General features: G+C 38.4%; 2 long non-coding RNA genes across 4 annotated transcripts in view; one reads left to right on the top strand and one right to left on the bottom strand.

The window, feature by feature from the left end:
* LOC107319032 overlaps positions 1-20,585 on the bottom strand; it is a 58,299-nt gene extending 37,714 nt beyond the window's left edge. Inside the window, exon 1 of the long non-coding RNA XR_001557624.2 lies at positions 20,504-20,585. This is a non-coding gene — a long non-coding RNA (uncharacterized LOC107319032). The remainder of the gene's footprint in view (positions 1-20,503) is intronic.
* Positions 1-22,460, top strand: part of LOC107319029 — a 468,329-nt gene that overhangs the window by 430,711 nt on the left and 15,158 nt on the right. The gene's annotated exons all lie outside the window — the stretch shown is intronic.

Consider the following 22,460-nt stretch of genomic DNA (forward strand, 5'->3'; position numbering starts at 1 on the left):
TGTACCAAGGAAATCCCATACATTTGTGTTTTCTACTATTAGCACAGATACCTGCACATATTTGAAATTTTCCCACTTCTTTTCTGAGGGGCTGTATTTCAACATATGTTGTTAATAATGAAAAATAGACCGTGAAAGGGTACCTGCTCCTTGTACAGCCATTGTATCCTTCTCAGATGTGTATGGATAATGTGTTCCTGCAGAAAACACATTCAGGTTCCTTTTGTTGTCTAATCCAATTAATTATTTAATTTAAACTGGATCTTTCACAGATAAAGGTAATATATGTTGTGAAAGAGAGTGTAGATTTGAGTCCAAAATCTGGATCTTTGGGATATCTGTCCAAGGAGGGAATGTCATGGGCTTGTCTAAGCAAGAGAGAATTGAATACAAAGTGTGTTCAAATACAACCACGTGCATTTCTTGTCTTCAGACTTTCATGTAGGAACTGCAGAAGTCATCGTGCTTACTGGTCAGTTTGCAGATCATTGGGCAATACAGAAGCTCCTTGCTCTGACATGTGACAGCCAGGAATAGGCTGGTTCAACTGCTTAACACAATACTCTTTCCTCTCCATCCCCTCGTTGCTCCAGAAGCCATGTCTGACGCAAAGAACAGCAAGCATAACGTTTAGAGTTTTGGCTGGGCATTAGATAAATAGGTTTGTCTGTGAAAAAGTTGAGAAATGTTGATTTCAGCCATGGAGTACCGGAGCTACTCCTCTTATAGGTCATTATAATTCAATACGTATGCACTGTTACAGAGACCTTTTATTTAGAGGATACTTGGTCAGCATCTTACAGCATCTTAGTATTACAAATACAGGACTTCTGGAAATTTCCTTTGGTTCTTTTTTTTTTTTTTTTTTTTTTTTTTGGCAGCTCTGATAATATGCAATATTTGAGCATGATAGAGTCTTTGGAACTTTGCACTGATTGTGCTTAAAGGCATGACATGACCTAGCTCTGCATGTGGTACTTATGAGGAGAGAAGTTCTTTTTTAGTTCATCTTTGTAGATGGGCTCATAACCTTTTTGCTCTCAGACTCATTCACTTACCATTTGAGAGCAAAAATTCTCAAACTATTTTAGCTAATTCAAGCCTCCTGAGATAAATAATAATAATATTCTAGTATTTCATACTGATCTGAGATGGGGACATGCTAATTAACTTAGCATCTGAAGGCTGGTTTAACATGAGGAAGACACCCTAGGTAGACTCTGCGAGCAACTACATAAAGTCTGACATCCTTTACCAGCTCCAGTCATAGTCAGTCTTCAATGATCTAAGGAAAGCAAAACAAAAATCAGAAGCCAAATTATACATCAAAAGGGAAACGATTTCTTCTCTTGCACTGCAGGCAACCAGCAGACCACCTCAGAATGAGATTCATATACTATGTCAGAAGGAAACAGTCAACAAATAGTCCTTTCAGTCTACACCACCCCGTATCTACAACAACAATCTATATAGCCAAGAACTCGCATTACTTTCTTTTTTTCCTTGAGTTACTTGAGTTCCAGGGCTATCCTGATTTCAGGCACAGAGTCCTTTCCAGAAACAATACTAAACATGTGAGTAATTTTCTATAATATATAAGCAATATATAAGCAGAAATAATTTCTCTGCTCTCTGAAAAGCTGTACATTAATCAAGTGATGCGCTGTACAATCAAAGCAGAAGCTTTGAAGGCTCTTTTTGTGTTAGGAAGAATAATAGGATTTTGATTTGGGGGCAGAATAGCCCCAAAAGATGTCACACAAGCAAGTCACATCTAGACATTGTGTCATAAGGAATTTATTTTCTTCATCTTGATCAAGTCACACAGCATCATCTCATTTATATTATATTTATATCTCTTATAAAACACCAATTTATTTATTTCATAACATATTTGAAGCTTGTTTTGTACTAATGCCTTGCAAAGTGATGAGACAAAAAAAAAAAAAAGGAATATTTTCTATTCAGATATATTTCTACATTTCTACTGAGAATGAAAATATGATATCAAATTTAAATAATAATAATAATTTCCTGGTAAATATGAGGCAATAAAAAGTTACTACAAATACAAGATAATATTATTAAGAAACTGTTACAATGCAGTGTTCTGGGATTCTTAAATGGGTTTTATATTTACTGATGTTCAGAGACACAGCATGAATTATGTGATCAGTTACAGGGTTGGTACAGCGTAGTTCAAATAACATATTCTGTAGTCTAAAATAAAAAGAGATCCAATTTTGTGAGCAAGTTACTGGAATTTTCTCTGATATCAGTTCCTCTTCTGAAAGGCTAATGGTGGTGAAGTAACAGAACTTTTGGGGTACTAATGATATTAGAAATATTAGGAGTATTTATGAGTAGTAGTTTTGTTTATGTTTGTAAAATGAATGGATGGCAAAAAGGGAGTGATCCATGGTGTGTGCAGAGGAAGGTTTCATTTTTTATGCTGAGCAGTACTTGATGAATGATGATTCTAATGTTTTGGGGGTTTATTTAATGATTTGTCCCACGTTAATATAAAACAGCTATTCAAAAGTGAATCATAATAAAATACAGATTTGGATGTATCTATAGTGTGAGTTTTTCAGGATAAGGTGTGCCTTCACTTGAGTATAGTTTTACTTTTCAGTCTAATTTTGTTTGTTTTCAGCTTTGTATAATTAATTAGAAAGTCTGGTTAATGGAAGGAAAGCGGCACGTCCAACTGTTTCTCACAGATGTCAATTGAAACGAGATATCAAATTAATGCCATATGACAATGACAGTTTTGTAAATCATCCTTTGACCTGATTTGCCTCTAAAAGTCTTTCTGCCAAAAGTGTTTATTCTAATACAGGCACATACCGATCATTTTTATCCCTCCCACAAGCAATTTATCCTGGAGTTTTAATACAAAATAAAAAACCCACATATTTGAAATTAATTGGAAGCTTTGCCTGATAAAGGATTCTAGTTTTGATTACTAAACCAGCTAGTTCCTGAATCAAATTTTTGCTTGTTGTGTGATGTTGTATGCATGCTGTATGATATACTGCTATATTCCCCCTATTGGTGCTGTCAGCAGTGTCAGGGATAGCTATTGATTATCTCATGAATCATCAGGAATTGTGAATATTTCTACTATTATTTCTATTTTCAAGCACAAGCTTGAGGGCATGGATCAACTTCAAGTGTGCTCCAACAAAAGTGCATTAACTTATGGGGAAAAGTTCTCATTCAGTAGTAAAGGCTCTGGCTTATTTGGCTTTTTTTCAGTGAGTTTTTCCTGTTTCTCACCGAGCACTTTATTCCTATTAAAGGAAGTATATTTTAATTAAGCAGAAGGAACATAATCATAAAATTGTTCCATTTATTCTACGAAAGCTTAAAAAAAGTCACAGTATAATTACAAATAACTTATAATCATTAATGAAAAAGTCATTGTGTGTCTGTAGTGCCAGACTTCTAGCTTGGCAAGAAGGAGGGATGGATGGATCTGCTGTATCTGTTTGTTGAAAAATATGGAATTATAAGAGAGGTTTACTTTTCATACTTATAGAATTGAACAGCATCCTAACAAAGAAGAGTAAAGAGTGTTTTTACCTTTTTTTTTTTTTTTTTTAAAGTCTTAATGGTGCAGAAAGCAGGCATGAATGGTTTGGCAGATATTGTTCACTTTAAAGTAGTTTTTTCAGCTTGTTTTTAACTGAGAACTATCATGAATAAGAAACAGTTGTTTCTCTGTTTTGTTTTTTTTCCTGGAGGATTCCTTTGTCTCTAGAGAACTAGAAAGGAATCTGTCACAAAGATTTTCTCTCAGTTGTGGTATTGCTGATGTCAAGCACGCAGAACTCATGAGTCAGCACTCCAGAAGTCACGAGACTTTTATTTAAAAAACAATCTTTTAAAATATAGATGTGACCCTTTAGTTGAGCCTTCATGCCTAAAGTAGGGCATTTTAGTATTTCCTTCTGCAACTGGAGCTATACTTCTCAGAACAGACGAAAAGGAAGGAACAGATGAGCTCTCAAAAATTTACGTGGCTCCTAGGATGGGACTTGAAGCAAGTCTGAAGCATTAGAAACATTGCACCGTAATTGCAGGTGTTGGCAACATGGCCATCATTTGTGAGAACTTTGATCTACATTGTGGTCAATAAAAACAAATGAAAAAAAGTGATTGAAAGAAAAGCAAAGAAACTTTGTTTCACTTTTCAGAAAAGAGCTCCTCTTGTACCATTTGTTCCACAGTCCTCCAAGCGATTCTCAAGTGGATGTATTTAAGGTTAAACAAAAAGACGTACACATCTGATTCCCAGATACGAGATATATTCAGATAATGACAAATAGCACTCTGACTTAGGCAAAAAAAAAATTAAAAAAATAGATAGGCAGACTGGTGCCGATGCTGCTGTTACAAAGATACGAGACCTTTACCACAGTTTAGAAGACAAAGACTATTTGAATCTAACAACATGGGTCCTGGCCAGAAAAAGCTACAATTATTTTTAAAAATGTCACCTCATTCCCATTCAATGATCGCAGAAAATGGAAACATTTGAAGGAGTAATTGTAAACATCTGCTAAAGAAAAACCAAAAAACATGACTAAGAGAGAAATGAACTTCCAACATAAAGTATTGTGTGAACAGATCCGCTGGAAAAAACACCATTTCCATGGGTCAGTTCTATTCTGAATATGAAAAAAATTTAAAAAAAAAAAAATTGATTATAAAAATAAGGGATTGAATCCAGCTAAAATCATTTTACTTAAAGTCAGGCTGTCCATCTGCTCAAATATCAAGGAATGTGGCTACTCTTACATTTCTGCAGCAGCTTCGGCCCCTGCTGCTCCTCTCGCCTTGTTCCAACAGAAGCATTTGCACAGGCACAGAGCACTGGACTCAAACTAATCTGACAGAAAGATGTTTTGTTTTTGTGTTTTTTTTTCTTGTTCTTCTGAGTTATTTTTTAACTGGATCACTTTGGTGATCAGATTTTGATGATAGCACATGCAGAAAAGCTGCTGAATTTCTAACGATTGCCTCAAAATGCTGACAAGCTTCGGTGTCACTATGATAATATAAACGAAGGTAAATCAGGTTGTTCTGTTTCTTATAAAGTGTGCTATCTTTCTGAGGGCAAGAAACAAGAGGAAGGTATTTATAGGACTAAACCTCAGCACAGCACTTAAAGTTGTTGAGCAGTTTGCAGGACAAAGGACTGTGTGGCAACATCTGTGGTTTCAGCATAGAAAGACAATGACTGGGTTAACACAGAAGGGAAAGGAAAGGTGTGGGTAGCCCACTTTTCCAGATACAGCCGTGCCAACTAAAGGTGTTTCTACGAACAGTTCATATCACTGATGGTAGAGATAGAACGCCGTGTGTCCTCTGGCAAAAGTGATCATGTGCACGTTTTCTAAAACGCTTCAGGCAATCTGCGTTTTTGTTTTCAAGCCACCTTTTGTAATGCCGGGCATTACATCTGTAAGCGGCTCTTTTGACTGGAAGGTTTATCACCATCCATCGATAGAAGCTCGAAACTCCCCTGTTTCTGCTGGCTGATCAGCTCAGTTGAATTGTCCCTTATCTTTCCCTTTCTGTAATTGGGGTAAATCAACCAGAGTACTTGTGGCTGTGGGTGGGCAAACTACTCCAGAGTTATTGTGCTGCATTAAAAGGCTACGGAGCACAGGTGTCTTCCATTGCCTTCCTATGCAACAACTTTTTTTAATTTTAAATTTATTTTATTTAAACATTGTATTAATGTGATGCAGTGTTGCATGACATGGCAGTAGAAATCTCTGCTCTTCTACAGTAGGGGGATAACACCGGGAGAATAAATAATTGCTGGCAAGTTAGATAGGATTCCTTAATCCAGTGTCAGTGTAGTTTGCATGTATATCAATTAAACAAGTAGTCCCAACGTCTTCCCAGTTGACCAGAATGAGTTCTAAGAGCCAATAGCAGGCAGGTCAGTGAGAACAGTTCGTGCCAGGGTTTTCTTGGGCCTTGAATGGGTGTGTAACGTTTCAGAAGATGAGACTGAGAATTGGGAATGGGGGAATGTGGGGGGAGCACTGGTGTGTTTGCATAGTGGTAAGAGAGAGCAGAGGACAAATAGAACAGACAAGGGAATTCAAAGTGAAGAAAATTGAAAGAAACTCAGTCACTTAGATGCTCTGTTATCTTAAGTTGTTGCAGATTATTTCAGGTCTGAACATATGTTTCCTTAGACTCCTTAACAATCAAATGAGTAGCATCTTTCTAAAGGATTTCCTTGGAATATGGCACAGGAATTCAGACTATCTAGGATAAGTCTTTGAAGATCTTGAAATCTAAGAAATAATATATGAATGAATGTATTTTCAGACTACATCTTTATTTCCTTAGTTTGGCCACGGAGAATTGGCTGCTGGTTATAGCAAGGAAGAGAGTAACGGAAGTCATATTATAAGTCAGTGAGGAACCAGCTTTTGACATTCTCACAGTAAACTGCAAGTAGACTAGCACTTTAGAAAGTTATTCCATTTGTTTTTATCTATGTCGAAGAACCCAAAATGAAACCTGTTTCCCAGCTTCTGATATTGTCATTATTGCTGGCAGATAACTGTATAAAGAACAAAGGTACAAATAACACTTTTGAATATTTTTAAGGGAACTACAAGAGGTATCATAAGACTACTAAATCTTACTGAATCAAAACCATCATCCTGGATATTTGTAGATAACAGGAAAATAAATGGGGTTCAAACTTCCAATTTCAATTAAGTAGCAGCTTTCCAGGTGCATGGTGTGCTGGCCTCATTAAAGCCATAGATCACAAGCCATGGTTTGCTGACACATTAAGTCTGGCTTTAGGCTCCTGAATCAGAAAAGGCCACCTTCTTGGCTCAGAATTTGTTCCAAGAAAAAAAGTGTCTTTCTACTTGCAGGATTTATGCCTGATCAGGTATCATCTTTTTATTATTAAGAATTATTCTTTTTTATCACAGAATGAAACCCATAGATTTGGCAAATAATATATGTACTGTCTGCTCTTGTTTTTATAATGGAGTTGCAATTGTAGGCTGATGACTGAAAAATACAGACCATCTATAATGAGGAAATATTGATCATAACACATCTGACATTAACAGTTGTCGAACCACGGCTGTCTAAAAGATGCAAGTCTTTGTTTTTCTGCTGAGGGAGCTCAATGAAACTAAAACTTAGTCCAGTTCTGTTTTCTTCTGACACATTTGATTATCCTATGCTGAAAACCAGGGGAAAAAAACAAAAACAAAAGTATGAAGATGAATATTCTTTCGTGATCTGATTATAATACATTCTAAGCAGTGATTACAGGCTCCTTCTCTATCTTCAAAATATTTGCATTGCAGAAACTAGTTTAAACAAAAATGAATAGTTAAATAAATGTCGAATCTCTCTGTGCTCCTTTGTGTTTCCCCATTGTCTCTGCCTGTTTAAGCTCTGTTCTTATCAGATGGAAAGCACAGGAATGTTGGTTTTAATCACTGACTGTAAAGCTGACAGCCTGTTCTTTCAGTGGTGGTATTTGTTAGTTTTAGGCAGTGGAGATATGGAGATGTTACAGGACAAAATCAGATACCTGTATGCTTGCATGGACTTCAGTGGGAGTCTTAGAAACTGCCTGGCGATGGATTTTAGCATAGAAATTCAAGTTATAAGCTTGTTATTTTCTAATCATTAAATTTATCTTAGTTTTATGAGTTCTCTACTTTTTTGTTGTTGTTGTTAAAACAGTTAATGTGGAATAACATTGTGTGCATCAACAGTATTGTTCAATTATACTCTTGTCCAATTAATGTGGAGTTGTGCCTGCTGGACAGGATTGTTATTAGGGCACTGCCACTTTCCAGACACAGTTTAGGAATTCAGCTCAGTAAAAGACACAGTGCAGATATCATACCGACTTCTTACGCAGGCACTTTGCTTAAAATACACAAAATTAATGGAATGGAACATTTTTTTCTTCAGCGCCATGATGCATTTTTTCCAGTAGGAGGGAAACAAAACTGGAATGAGATTGATATCCTTCTGACTCATCAGTCTTTGTTAGTCACCCTAAAAGCTCTGGAAATAGGAAAAGTGACAACAGAATACAACCTTTTTATTTTCAGTACAGCAGTATACTTCATATCTAAAGATACAGACAGATTTCCCTTTTATTCTTTGGATTTATCTGCACAAATAAATTCAGCTAAGCATGGCTTCCAGCTTTCTCATTACTAGCACTGGGTCTCCTTTTATGCTAACCAAATAATCTACCAGATTCAGTGGGCATTTTTAGTTCATATGAGGAGAAGGGATTGAGCACAGTTTTCTAGCCTGAGCTCTTGACAGCAGTGATAAAGTCCTACGTTTGGACACAAACATCAACAGGCCAGCATTGTGAAGTCTTTCTGCTGGTCAGTGCAAGCCTTTCAGTATCTTTCCAAACCTGCCCCTGTTGAACACAGGGCTCCCAATTTTTTCTAATGATGCTGTTGTCCATATTCAGCCTAAGCAGAAATGACACATAAACTAATGGCTTGAACACACCACTCTGTTCCTACCTTAGAAAAACTAGATAAAGGCAAATGACATTTAATTCTTGGAGCTTGCAACCAGAGACTGCATAAAGACCCCAGAAGTCTCCCTAGGTTCACTTTGGAACAGGGTTAGGACTGGATTTAGACTTTTCATCCTGATGATGCAGACTTTGGGAGCAAGTGTTCCTTGCTTTTTATTTTTTATTTTTTGAACATTTAACTTTAAGGGGAAATAATTATAGGAGGTCTACATGTTTACTTTTAAACACAGCATTTTTTCCACTCTGCCCCAAGTCTGACATTTTAATGACCTGCTTTGCCGTGGTTTTTACTGGCAGCATATATTGAAGGGGTATTTTATGTACAGTTTTAACATCTGAACAACACAGCTCCATGTTCTGTCACGTTTTCATGTTGTAGAAAATGTCTTTTAAGTTATTATTTCTTTTAATTGCTGACTAATTTGAGGGTGCTTTTCCAATGTCTTTAACAACTTTTGGACTTACCTTTGGTAGGGAATATTAATTTAAGAAGAGCAAGAAAAGTAATGCTGTATGTATTTTTTCAGTGAAATTACTATCCTAAATGACTCCATGGGGGGTTTGTTATAGGGGTCACTGAAAGGCAGAAAGGAATGTTTTTACTTCTTTGCTTTGTCACAAAAATTAGGTTACAAAGGCTGTAAATACAGGTAATACTTTTTATTACTAGATTTTCCTCTTTAATGAATATAACATTTCTTCTTTTCATATAATGATACCCACTGAATGTCTTAGCACTTAGTATGTTTACCTTTAGCTTTAATGAGGGTCTAAAGTAACTCCTCTTTAAAAGGCTTGCAAGTAGTCTGAAGGCAAAAAGGAAACCTGGTGTGGTGGAATCACTGCTGGAGGTGGGAGGTTGAAGGGAATACTGTCCTGCCCTGTGCCCACCTGCCCTGCTCATCAACAGCACCCTGTCCCAAGTAGGTGAAGGAGCAAAGTGCAAAAACTAGAACTGGACAAATCACAAGTCTGAAGCACAGAACCCAGAACATTTTGCAATACAAAATACAAAATTGCTCACGCATTTTCCTGCCTGTGCCAGTCTGCCAGAATCTACATTTACACAATTCTCTGGTTCCCAAAAAGGCTTTGTCTCACTATTCTTTGAAGGCTGGAGCTGTGTTGTTAAACTAGGAGAAGCAGCTCCACCTCGGTGAGTCTGCGCTCCCTAACAGCTGATCCATCGAGTATGCTACAGTTGTTCAGCATTACCAGGCTCCCAGGGCTCACTCTTTAGGGGATTACACCTACTTCCCAGCTTTGCTCTTCAAGAGGGCATTAATATTCTCTGAAAGGCGGCCACTCATCTGTAGCTCTATGAGGCTGATCTACTTTGATCTTAGCCTCAGAAATAGAATGATGAGGGATAAGAGTTCAAAGTATAAGAAGAAACTCAATATGCAAAGAATGTACCACATCTTAATAAGTAATGAGAATTCCATCCATTTGTTGCTTTTGTAAGGAAAAATAGTTTAATATCTTTATGGGATTAAGACTCCGTGGTACTTTGCTAATGAGAGGCCACAGCTATTAAGATTTCCCTTGTCTCTAGATAGGCTGGCAAACACATCAATAAACAATGGCAAGACTAAAACTGGCTATTAAGATTTTGATCTGGCAAGTATTTTATTAATGTGGGTAATGTATTATTTAGATTGTAGACCAAGTAGAGCAAATAACACAAAATCTCAATCTTTCCCTTACAAACAACTTGAGGATTAAGGAAATCACCAGCAATGAATGGCGGCTTTTATCAAAGTTTATCACAAATGACCCCAGATTGTGAAGTGTTTGCCATTCAAGTAGCTGAAGATGGACAGGAGAATCTGAAAATTAACAGTGGGGACAACGTTCTTTGTTTATTACTGGTGTGCTCAGAATTGAGGAGCTATCCTTCACGTGAACACTCACAGCATAGCAATGACAATGGGCTTTCATAAGTGTATTTGAGAAAGATTAGCGCACACCGCTCAGTTCAAGTTTCAGTTTTTAGGTTAGCTGCCTTTCATATTAATCAGCTTTGGTAGTTTTTTTCAGTGCTGCATTTTCTGTGTGGAAGCAGTGGGTGAATGCAGTGTTTAATAACCCCACGCACCTAAATCCTTTTTCCAGCAATTGTGTGGTTTCAAAAAAAAAACAAAACAAAACAACAGAAAGAGCAAATGAGCAAATTAAGTTTATGCAATTGAAAAAAATGAAATGTAGAAACATGGAAATGACTGTCCTTAAAGACTAGAGAAGCTTATGTTTCAAGGAGTCACTCAGACCTTTCAAGGACTGTTCCTTGGAGTCTTATCTATTCATTTTTAAGAAATCCTGTACATGTAGTCACATTTTGGATCAGCACAGGGTACATTTTCATTTGATCAGTTGAAATGCTAATTCTCACCGTGCAGAATAGCCAACTAAGGGGAGCAAGATATTTGACACTTAAACTCTGAATTTTTGAGTTGTTATGCCTGGAATTACTGGAAATTTATCACATCAGGTCAGTGTCCAAACCTTGTTTCCTTAGTCACTTCTGATGACTGATAAATAGTCATTCCACCTCTCTCTGGACCTATCTGACAAACTAGAAAGAGGTGACAAACTCCTCTGCTTTCCTGACGGTGGTTCCTTTTTCCTCTCAGAAAACGATTCAGTAGTATCAGTCGCTTATACGATGGAGAGTATGTATGAAAAACTCATCAGTTAAAAGAATATCATCCCATAAATGTCCCTAACAGTTCTTTACTTTTCTGTGATTTGAAGAAGAGTAGCTAAAATTAATTTATTGTTCAGCATCTGTTTAACAGGCGTATGTGGTGTGATGGCTTTCTGTACACACCTGGTTTATTTTCTAACGCAACTCCAAAACGATTTTGATCTTATTTTTAGCTTTAACCTTATAAAAATGTAAGAGCACAAAGAATTCTTACAGTGACTAAACTCTTTTTATTTAAGTCCCAGTTTCAAAGGAATTCAGCTATGACCTAGATTTTAATTTTCTTGGGGATTTTACTAATGCTTGAGGGGGAAAATCTGGTACATTTGCAGCATATTAAATACCTGTTTGTGTCAAAGTAGTCATTAGATTTCTAATTCATTTGATTACAGTTCAGTGATACAGCAAGGGATATGTCTGGATATTTATTATCTTTAGCTATGCTATCATTAGAATATGATTTCTTTATTTTCATTGCTGGATCGCGCTACAGTAAATGCACCTAAATATTGTTGCATTCCGAAACCACTTAATTATCCTGTCATTGGTTCAACATTATTCAATTTTATATTAAAATTGTTTTCCTGGAGACCTAAGCTAGATTCAAATAAACTGTTCGTTCTTGGCAACCAGGAAGAAATGGAGTCCTTGTAAAAATCAGACTTTGGAGTGAGGAAGTTGGTGATTTTTTTTCATTAGTTTCATTGGGCTCATTGTTCCTATTCTGGAAACTTTATAGCTGCAATCACCTACGGCTAGAATCTGATTTTTACTGAGGTGCTATAATAATTACACTAAGTACTTTCTTTTTGTCACTGACAAACAGCAATCCTTGAATGTCACTTAAGGAAACTAGAAACTTTTATATTGTGGGTTAGTTTCCAAAACTTTGTGGTTTGACTTTGCAGAAAAAAACCTCCCAGCTTTTCCATAGATAAGGCCAAACAACACCACCCCCAAAAAATTACTAAAGAAAGAAACAAACACCCTCGGTCTTGTATACAGCCACGGCATCTCAGACTCTCGGATGTATTCACAAAGGCTTTCAGGACAGTGAGGAGAACATAAAAACAGAAGAACTTGCAGAAAATATTGGGTTCCTTAAATAAAGATTTTGCTAAAAAACGTAAATATGACTGGCTGAGAACTGAAGGTTGACAAGTTTAAATACTGTAATAGCAAAACAAACAAACAAAACTCTTTCAGTTCACTTGTGGATTAGCAGTTAATGCTCTGAAATCCACCAGCTATAGCTATCTGTGCTGTTATAATCCAAAAGAAGAACTCCACATTTGTGAGTATTTTCAAAGGAAGATCTTAATCACCTCTTTGTAAACCACCAAACCCCTTATTAAAAGTCTGGGCCCAATCCTCCCTTGAAAGAGTGGCCCCAGCGAACTATGGTCTTTGATCCTAAATTGAGAACAACTCCTACTGGAGGTAACAGTATGTGATTAACCAGTGCAGAATTTGGGCCACTGACATCAGTGACACTGGCTGCTCATGTGAGTAAGGAGCAATTTCATAAGATTAAGGACCATTAGTGTGTTTGGTAGCTGTATTTTTATTAACTCTTCTTCATTAAACATTCAGTTCAAAAAAGATGGACAGTATCTCTTCGTTGTTATTACCAATGCCAATTGTAGAGTGACAATGCCTGCAGGCTTTTTTAAATTATTATTATTTTAACTTATGTATGTAAGTATCTATGTATTGTGTTGTGAAGTCTATTAACAATGCAGTTGCTGGTCAGGCTATTAGATACTGCATTTAAAAAAAATAAGTTACTGACAATTTCTTTGTTGTGCCCAGTGTGTCCCAGTAAGTGTCTTCAGCAGCAGGGCCAGAGAGCTTGCAGGGTGGCACAGAGTGCCATATCTTCCAATGGCAAAGGAAGGAAGTCAGAGCATTCCCCCCAGTTCTTATTTGCAAACAAGAGTGGGTGTAATGCAACATAGAAGTGTGGCTGCTCAGTTTTACAACCAGATAGCAGAGCAGGAGCCTCTCAAATGCTCTAGTTTATTCCCTTGATATTGTTGGTTATTTGTTTTAATTTTAAATTAGAGATGGGTCCAGACCTTGCTATTTGAGTTTCTTAAAAATGTTGCAAGAAAATTTAATAGAAAAACTTCTTATGACTCATACAATTCTTACTTATAACCATATTTGTTTATCAGTGTGACATTAACATAGCTGGCTTTAGAGTTTTAGTATGACACTTAGAAGTTGCAGATTTACAGGGAGTTATTTGTGCTTCTGATTACATTAGTTTAGCTAATCCAACTATATATGGAGGGAGTTGCATCTGACTTGCACAATATGCCAGATTAGATTCCTGAGCTGTGCTGGTTTGTCTAATTCAGTGCAACAGTAAGTGTCTAATTATTCTGGCAAAACTCTGCCTCTAACTTTCTTTTCATCCTTAGTGTCCATTTCTTGTGTCAGTCCATGTAAGCTAGGTGCTGCTGTTCTCACAAGGTTCCCATGTTACATGAGACGTATGTCACAGCAAAAACAAATAGCCTGACAGGGTACTGAGGCCATCCAAACCTCCTGTCTTATCTGGTTTTATTCTTTCCATCTGACTTCCTCCTGCTCTGGTTAGCATCCTCCCCACCTCCCAGACCTTCCCATGTACAGGCATTATTACTCATGTCACCAGCCTGCAGGACCTTTCGAAAAGCAGATGGGCAATTGGCAAGACATAAACCGCACCCAGTCTCCAGTGCCTTTGTGAAGGCTTAGTATTTACCCAATTAAAATTAATAAAGAATGCGAAGGCCAGAAAACAAAAGATGTCTGGGAAACAAAGCAAATGCAACATCAGGCACATCTTGTCTAGTCTAAGAGAGACTAAGGGTGGATGTTCTTTACTGAATTTACAAAAACAGTTGAAAGAATTCTCTGTTGCATAGCTATTGTCATTAAAAATACATACGGTAAATACCTGGAGACCTTAAATTCCTTCTGCATGAGAAGGACTTGGCAATCTGGTGGGAATGGCAGTGGATTTGCTCGAGGTGATAGTCCTTGCCCTCCCCTCCAGCATCAGGCAGCGCTGTGCTTCTCACATCGCTGTGTGTCCCCCAAGTGCAGCAGGATTTTCTCCATCCCTGCGGACTGGAGATGTCCCTCAGCTGACCCAGATGCTCTCTCTGTAGGGACAGGCAGAAGTGCTGCCCTGCAGGCTTAAGCTTGATAATTTTCCCGAAGTGAGAAGGATGTCTGAACTAGGTTAGTTTGCTTCTCTCCAACTTCATTTTCCCTGAACACCAGGCATTGTGATAGCTGTGATGCGAAGGTGCCAGGAACATTTTCTGGGGTTAAGTATATACATGGGTCACTTTGAAAGTAATGCCTCCTAATTATTTCCATAGAAACTACAACAGATACAGAGTGTGCAGTATCACTGTTTGATAGAGCAACTTGTTAGCTGCAGAACACTATTTTTCAACACAGTCACCACCATTAGCTATGTATTTTTACCAGCAATGAACAGGAGCCTGTGTGCTGCACTCATAAAAATCTGCATGGCCATTAAGAACATGGTTTGTCTTCTAGGTTGCTGCTGCCACTGCTGAAATGCACCACCCACCACCTCCCATCTGCTGACTAGTTTCCACTAATATTCAGCAAGCACTAATGAATGCCGATGGTTACCATTTTTCCTGCATGAAGGAATTCAGTGACACACCTTTGCTTCACCCACACTTCCATGTCAGATGCCATTCTGTCAGAGTGCCTCTCTGCTGCCATCTGTTGCACAGCAACAAAATGTGATGGAATATTGGTGGGAAGGTTTAACCTCTTCTGCTATACCACTAACATGCACTTCTGATATTGTGGGCCAAAATAACGAAAGAGGAGGCATTACTTTTGGATTAGCCCTCGTGTATATGTATATATGTACACAGTAAGTCATTTAACTTGCCCTCCATGAACTACGTTAAAGTAATGCAGCCATTGCTTTCAGATTTTTGTGCTTGTTGCAAATAGGAAATGTTGAAAGAACCTGGAGCTTAACAGCTTAGCTCTTTCCTCTGAGAGGAAATAGAATTAGGACCTGCATGTGCTTGGCTTATACTTTATAATACATTTTATTATTAGAATTATAAATCATGCCTTTGGGCACCAGAATACAACATAACTAAAACATAACTAACCAAGGTAAATTGATGCCTGCCCTTGTATATTTTACCATCATGAAATGCCAGACACTGCCTCCGAACCCTCTGCTTTTAAGTGGGTCTATTGGCGCTGGCGCTGTACTGCTATTAGGCTGGGACTTGAATTGGAGCCACACTCTTGGTTTCCATCCATTCATCACAACTGGAAAGTCTCACAGGTTTTTGGCTGACTTTTACTTTCTACAGGTGGTAGAAGGCCAGCTGCAAGTGTATTCATTCTCATTAGCTGCAGAATAAGCCCTTGGCTTTTCAGTGATAGCGATGAAGGAGAGAGAGGAGATTGCCTTTTGTGTGTGTGGTGACATGCATCTTCCCATGTTGGCATTTAGCAGAGGCATGATGCAGTAACCGGGAGTCAGATTTTTGCTTAGCATTTTCCATAGAAGCAGCAGTCACAGAAAATAAGTGTCTCAGTCTCCCTTCCTTGTGTAGTTCTCCATCTGTAAAGATGGGGGTAGAAGCACTACCCCACCAGCCTGTACCTGATGACTGTAATCATGAATGTTTCTGAGGAGAGACACTTATTTGAATCAAATTGGTTGCCTTCCCTGTAGCTTCAGTTTGTCTTGTGAAAACACTGTCAGAATAATATATGCTTCCTTTATAACCAAGAAGTTTTACTCTTGATCGATAAGACTTACATTTCATTTGTCAGGTTAATGAATTATTAGTCTTCCAGGTTTTTTTTAGTACACATCAGTCTCCTACTTTTTTTTCTTTTCTTTCTTTTTTTTTTTTTAAATCCAACAGACAGCTGTGATGAGGCTGAGGTGGAAAAGTAGCCTAAGCCCTAGTGCCAAGCAGGGAGCAGTATTTCTAGACCCTACTTGGTGCTCCTTGTACAGCTGGAGTGGAAGTTTGTAGGCTGATGTTATCAACTGCAGCCACAGGAGGTGTTGGGAGAGGGCACTAAGGCTTGGACTTTGCAGCCCAAGCTGCTGATAGACCTGGGTGCTCACTGCAGCCCTGCCAACTTAGTCAAAGACTGGGTGACTTGTTCTAAGCTAGCTGAAATGTCTGAGTGTTCTGAAGTCCTGCACTCAGGTCAACTAAGAGGCTTTAAGATCACAGCAGGGGGGCTTACCTCCCTCTGTGTTAGGACTGCTGCTCAAGACCAAACCTTGCAGCTCACTGGAGCTCCAAAGCAAGTAGAGCTCACAGGTTTTCCAGGCTGTACTACCAGTCCTCTTGTGTACATTAAAATACTGTATATGACTGGAAAAAAAAAAAAAAAAAAAAAAATCATCTGAAAATACAATTGTGAGCTTTTCTTCCTATCAGTGACAGCATTAAGAAAATGTAAATACATTTAGAGAGCATTGCATTGCTCTCTAAAGATTCTATCAAACAAGTTATATTTGTATGTGTGTGAATTTACTTTGGGTGCATATGAGGGAAATCAGGACTTCACATTCAGTAAGTTGATTTTGCTCCATAAACATTAACTCTGCATGTTAAAGCTGTCCTAGGGTGATCCTGATGTGCATCTTTTCTATAAATATTTGCAGTTGATCATGCATTACAATGGGGCATTCCTCTCCTTTGACTTTGCCCTTTTTTCTAGCTTGTTCATCTCATTTGCACAGAAGGGGAAAGAAGTCTTTATGGCAAGGATAAACTGCAGACTCAACTTTGTGTGGATGTGTGTGTGCATGTTAAAATCTGCTGAAAAGCTATTTATGGATTTGGGGGAGAATGCATTCGTTCCATTTTTATGGAGTTAATGAAATCTTAGCTTTTTCTTTCTTTAAATACAAAGTTCTGTGGGGAAAAAAACAACGAAGCAGGAATGATAAGTAAACATCAGAAGTGAAAGGGTTTGCTTTAGTTTTGGGGAGTTGTTCTATTATTGCATTTTAAATATCATGTTAATCTTCTTTCATTTCCTCTGTGAACACTTCCCCAATTTTGGGTGCTGTTGTGTTTTAAAGCTTTTAAAGTCATTCATGCTTTGAATACTTTGCTGGCTCAGAGTCTTGGTAGCTGAACTGTCACCAGTCCTAAGAGTGCATTTCTGTGTGCCTTAGACTTTTGGAATGGCCTGTGAAACTGTGAACCACAGAAAAACACTATGTTGGGTTGAGGATTGATGTTTTCATATTTCTTCTTGTACATGATTTTATAGCTTAGTGTTATTTCCATTTTTGTTCACACACTGGATAAGCCAGCAATCACAGTGTTCTAAGCTGGGAGCTGCAAATTTGGGTAGGTATTTTGGCAAATTATTATCATTATTTTATATATAGAATCCTTCTATTTATTGACTAGTAAAACAGAAAATGCTCTTCATTGAAAAAGCTTCAAGTGATTTACCTTTGCTATTGTCCTTTACACAATCCTAACTTTAAGACAGGCCATGCAAAATAAGTTAAAAATAGCATATAAAATACAGCAAGAATTCCCTGGGTTCCACCCTGCTTTCTGTATCCTTGTTCATACCTCTAATCATTGAAATTGAGCTTAGCTCTATAAAGCTAGACTCTGTACATGTATGAAAGTGATAATATTGTATTTATTCTACAAATATCCAGTAGATTTCAAGCAATGAATTTAAATATAAGCATAGGAAACTTTTGGTTATGTATGGAGCACATATTGCTGTAGGTTCCTTTTTTAAAGAAATCACTGAGCATTACTGGTCTCATTTGACTGTCTTTTCAGTCGTCTTTCGTCACTGTGCCTTTCAATACCGTTCATCTATGGACTAATGCAATGCCCACTGAAGTCAATAGAAGTCATTCCATTGACATCCATGAACAATGAATCAGGCCCTTTAAAAAGAAGAAACTAGAGTTTACAAGGGTTAAACAGAGCCCTGGGTGAGTACTGTGCAGCTGGAGCAGTGCCTTCTCCTATGTCCATAGCACACCTAGCACTCTGCTTCTGTACAGAATAACACCAAAATGGTTAATTCCCACTGTGAGCTCTGATAAGAGAAGCCAGTTTTGCCAGTCAACATCTGAATTGTTTTTCTATGCCAAAGCCTTAGTAGGTATGAATAATTGCAATACACGGTAAAAATCTGTCCAGATAGGTGTCATCAATGCAGATGTTGAGAATCCTTTATTTTGTTTGCCTTCTGTCCGGTGTTTTCAAAGAATCTGTACTTTGCTATCAGTCCTTCTTTGTTCTGATAAAGTTGTAATCACTCAAAAGCAGACTCAGAAGCTCCCCCTCCTTCCTTCACAGCCCCAGTGTTTGTGTTATACCCAAATGCGACATTGTACACCAGCGCAATCGAAAAAGGCTGCAATGATCAATTGAGGGCCCAATCAAAGCCTAACAGATAGGCAGCCATTCGTCGCTGTTTGATATAAAAGGTGTTTTATTTCTCATCACTTTTTTGTCACTGAAAGAATGCTTCCTACGTGCAGATTAATTAAAGTGTAAACATTAAATATTGATTGATGCATTATCAGCATGGAGCAGTTGCCTCCACTCAGATTGATTCCTGCAGTGATTTATTGTCATATTTGTGGAGTCATTTCACTTGATAACAAAGAGAAATCGCCTGCTGCCTCTGCCTCTCAGGCTTCTTTCTGCTTCCTGCGCTGCACCTCCTCATCCTCACTGATTCAGTCTTTGCCTGCTTGGAACTGGTGTGGCCTCATGGTCTTTTTGTGAGAAAAGTTTAGGGCTTCTCTTTTTGGGATCTGTGTAGCAAGTTGATAGTTCAGCATAGAAGACACAGAGCTGTGCTCTCTAATGGAACATCCATGGTTAATGCTTCCAGCTGTGTCCTGTGCAGCTGCTCTCCATGACCAGGCTCAGGCACAACTTTGCAAACGCAGGTTCGAGTCATTATGGTTAACTCACTGCCAACTTGGGAGAAAGGTGAACTTTCAACAGAAGGACATTGTTCAGGTCAGATTTATGGCTAAATTATGCAATTAGTTGCTCTGAGTGGGAGCACAGCCACACAATAGCATATCAATTTAAAGAATTTCAGGATTTTACTCTTGTTTTCAGGCAAGTGCATAAAATATACCTTCATTCGAATGCTATGGAGTATTTAGAGGAAAGAAAAGCTTTGTGGGGCTTTATTGAGCATCTGAATTAGAAAATGCTTTAAAAAAAAAGCCAAAAGACTCTAACTTTTGGAGGTGGGTTCAGACAAGCAAGTCATCTAAAAAAGCCTCTCTCCACTCTCCCTTAAAGCCTTCAGGCTCTTGCTGTGTGTTCGCAAATCAGGAGCACCCTTGAACTGCACACAGCCACCTTCCCCACAAGGAGCTGTACCCCAGGGACTGTCTCTGTGCTACAAGGCCCTCCTTACTGGGCCTTGCTGAGAAGGATGGCTGTGCTTGCAGCCTGTGCCACCTGAATGAGCCCTCACTGACCCACTACGCCATGAAAAGAAAAAAACAGTCATGAAATTGCTTTGTTCTACAGTAACAAAACTTAACCTTTTACATACATGGATTTAATTTAACATTCAGAGGATGAGATTGCTCAAAATCTGCTGAAATCAAACATGAGTAAGGCCATAAAAATAGGTAATGGGCAACTGGTGATCTTGATTCAGTCAGGCAAGGAAACATTAACCTTTAGTCACAGGGGCAACAAATGCTAAGCTTGTGAATTTACTGCAGCAGATAATTTCCCTCCTAGACCCACAGGAAATCATAGCAGTGACTCCCTACATGAGCAGCAGCCACCTCAAGCTGGCTGTCCAAGAGCTATGAGTTCTCAAAAAGGCTGTTGCAATAATTGTATGGGACTTTATTATGCTAGGAGTTCACTTGTACTGCTCCAATTCCTGACTATATCTGACCCTCATGCAAACATATGCCCAACACCACTTTCTATGTAGGATGCTTTGATGTTTTGCAAATGCACCCAAACCTGGGAGAAAAAGCTGTTGTTTCAGAACCTTCCTCTCCATACATTTTTTATCAGATACTCCTCCTGTCCTTCTCTGTGCTGTCTTCTGTTCCAAAAGTTTTGCTTCACTGCTGTCTCTGGGGAGTCGCACCCTAGTTTGGCACTCCTCAAATTAAAAAGTAAACAAACCAATGGTGTGCTCACCTGGATTCCTTCAAAATAATGCTCTCGCAAGATCGCTTCCCATTGCTTCGTGTGTGTTGTTGCCCTTTCTACCCACTGAACAGCACTTTTGCCTCTGTGTGTTAGATTGTCAGCCTTATTTAAATTGTCAGCCTCTCCGGTCAAAGACCTTCCTTTCCTGTTTGTCTTTAAACTGCTGTTCAAACCAACGTGGCTGTGTAACCAGCCCTGCTCCAAACGCAGTGCTGTAAGCCCGTGTGCTTGTAAGGCTGCTGAAAACAAAATCTATTGTCACTGTAATTATTGTGGAGTGCATTTACATTTTTATAAAGCTTTTCATTCAAAGACTCTAATGCATTTTGTGTTGAAACCTAGAAATGTTCTTAAATATCTGTAGTTCTAGATGAAAATGTGTTTCACCTATCAAAATAAAATTTCTTTTAGCATTTTTTTCTATGACAGATAAAGGCTTTCTAACAAATAGTTCAGTCTGACTAGTGTTAGCATTGTTTAGATAAGATCACACAGGAACAAATTAAAAGTGACTAAAGTTGCACAGTCTGTTTTCTGCAGGTCAAATGTGGACCAGGGATGCATGCACAGAGCTTATCCCTATGGGTGATGTTGGAGCATCTTTGAGAAAAAGAATACAGGGAAAACTTTCATTGACTTTAATGGGCCCGGGCTTTTCTTTTAATAATCAGTGAAGGACAAGGCACTCAGGGATGCTTGTTCACAGCTTGGACCTAATGGTAACTGATGCTAATGGACCACAGTTTCCAGAAGGAAGCTGTCCCAGGGTAGATGTCAGCTTCCAAACAAGTAAGGGCTGTGATTCCACTGTGGTTTGTACTGGTGTCAGCTAGCCAGTAGGGCTCAGTAATGCCAGGTAGCTTTCAGCTGCAAGTCTTAGTCTTTGCTTTAGGCTTCTTTCAGCTGGGTACCTATCTGAGCTTGGAGTGAGTGCAGGGCGCTAGGAAGACTAGAGTTATACTTGTTGGGTTCCTACTTAGAAAAAGCAGTGCAAGTCACTGTACAGCAACTCTGTATTCCTGATTTATTTTTTTCTTAGCACCCAGGATCATTCCTGACAGGAGACTATGGAAATCATAGAAGCAAGACCAGAAATCAGTTCTTTTTGATATACTGTAAAACAATCTCAAAAAGCTGTTTTAACTTTGTGTCTCAGACACTGTCCTGCAGGGTCAGATTCTGAAAGGAATGAGATCTTTGTGACCCGAGCACTTCCTCAATGCGTCTCGTTGCACCTCACTGTTGTACAGCTGTTGTGTAAATGCCAAACAATAGTCAAGAGCAAGAATTTTAAATTATTTCATTTGTTTGGGGTTTCAAACAGGATGAAAACTTGCTTTTTTCCTGATAGGCTTTCACAGGATCACAGGATACTCCAGGTTGGAAAGATACATGTCGTAGAGTACTCCTGTTGAATCCTGATTAGGGTTTCCTTTCACCATGGACAATTAAATCTGACATGAAGGGACACAAAAAGATGTTTGTTAGGGATTTAGAAAGCTCCGCACTGACCTACATGCTGGAATTTTAGAAATGTTCATATGCATATACATATACAGCTTGTACTGAGGAGTCTCAAATACACAAGCAGCTTCCTCTAGCAAAAATAATAATAATAATTAAAAAATCAAATAAAAATAGTGGTTGTGATGATGAATGCAAGCTGTAGAAGGCTGCAACCCTCCCTGTGTTACTGAAGAGATTTTCTGATCTGCAGTAGGAGCTGGATATTAATTGAAACCAGTCTGACCATTTGTCCTTATAAAGTCGCAGTTGTATGTTCTCTTTAACCAAGTAGCCTCCCTATATAAACTGAGATTACAATATCCATGCAAATTACCTTCCTGCTTCATGTGTCACTATGAGACCTGCTAAATGAATGCTGTTTCCCTTCCAAAAATGAGTTTACCGTTTTTGCAGCAGCAATTACAGGTTGTGTGAGAAT

This window comes from Coturnix japonica, chromosome 11, assembly GCF_001577835.2.
Source record: "Coturnix japonica isolate 7356 chromosome 11, Coturnix japonica 2.1, whole genome shotgun sequence".
Lineage (NCBI taxonomy): Eukaryota > Metazoa > Chordata > Aves > Galliformes > Phasianidae > Coturnix > Coturnix japonica.